Source organism: Octopus bimaculoides, chromosome 23 (assembly GCF_001194135.2).
Source record: "Octopus bimaculoides isolate UCB-OBI-ISO-001 chromosome 23, ASM119413v2, whole genome shotgun sequence".
Taxonomy (NCBI): Eukaryota; Metazoa; Mollusca; class Cephalopoda; order Octopoda; family Octopodidae; genus Octopus; species Octopus bimaculoides.
In genome coordinates this window covers 264,487-265,869 of record NC_069003.1, presented here as the reverse complement: position 1 = coordinate 265,869, position 1,383 = coordinate 264,487, and the positions used below count along the sequence as shown (strand labels likewise).

The following is a 1,383-nucleotide window of genomic DNA, read 5'->3' as shown; positions in this document are numbered from 1 at the left end:
ACACAAACATACAAACATACATACATGTGTATATGTAGCATGGTTGCAAGCGTGACGGTTTTGTAAGATGTTTGCTTGCCAAACGTGTGTGTGTGTGTGTGTGTGTGTGTGTGTGTGTGTACACACGCGACGAGCCCTTTTATTTTTTTTTTGTCAGTTTTCATTTGCCAAATCCAATCGCAAGGCTTTAGCGACCAGGTGCTAGAGTAGAAGACACTTATCCAAAGTGCCACTGAACAGAGCTGAACTTCGTACTAAGTTGTTCGCAAACAAACGTCTTACTTCACAGCCACACCTGCAACCACGTCGCACAAATTCACACACACACGCACACACACAACAACGCATCGCCGACAACATAGACTTGTTCGCAGATGAGGTATTCCAGTGTCCAAATGTAAAACTGTTAAAGAAGCTGCTGCCAATGTTGTATCGGAAGCAGAGACGCGGTTCCTTAGCAACGTTTGCGACCCGTACGAGCATCATTATGAAAATGTTAAAGAAGGAAAACGTGAGGACACAATTCTAGTCTATAGCACCTCCTGGAAAGGCATTAAGAGTTTGCTGCTGTGTCTGATATGACCGCCTTGATCCCCATGATGTTTAAGAACTGATTGTTTATAAATTATGTCAAGTTTTAATTATAGTTACTTCAAGTCTGTTCAATTCTTTCCCTTCAACGATTTTAGAGTTACAGAGTTGTACATGCATAGCAAGTGACCTGATCTGAGATGAGATCGTGTGCTAAAACGAAAACAATTGCAGCTTCGAAGGCATTTATAAGCTATTTAAAATAACACACAAAAACCGTTAGATTCACTTCAACATTTAAATTTAATTTCCCAAAATATTTTCGTCGCTTTGAACCACGACCTGTTCACTGACAAAATTCCGTGATACAGCACAGAATTTTGTCAGTGAACGGGTCGTGGTTCCAAAGCGACGAAAATATTTTGACAAATTAAATTTAAATGTTGAAGTGAATCTAACGGTTTTTGTGTGTTATTTTAAATGACTTATAAACACCTTCCACGCTGTAATAGATTTTAGAGGTGTTTCCCTTTAATTAGCTATTGATTAAGATTTATGTCTTCCTTTCAAATACCGCCAGGTAAAGTTCAATCTTCCGAAAAATAAACACAAGGCAAGTCGTTGTAGACATTGCGTCAAGATATGTATTTTGGTCAATATTTGGGCAAAACCATTTGTTAATTAAACAAATAAATAGGCAGATATTAAATCACTTTCTTTTTCAATCTATCACTATTCAAGTACGTAGATTGCTGGTTGTCACGTACTATGTTATCTCAAGAGATACAAATTTAGTGATGGTTTTGTGTGTGTGTGTGTGTACATACATGTATGTACTTACAACTATATATA

General features: G+C 37.6%; 1 protein-coding gene across 23 annotated transcripts in view; it reads left to right on the top strand.

Annotated features, from left to right (window-relative positions):
* The window catches only part of LOC106878922 (uncharacterized), a 305,188-nt gene that overhangs the window by 292,843 nt on the left and 10,962 nt on the right, over window positions 1-1,383 (top strand). The gene's annotated exons all lie outside the window — the stretch shown is intronic.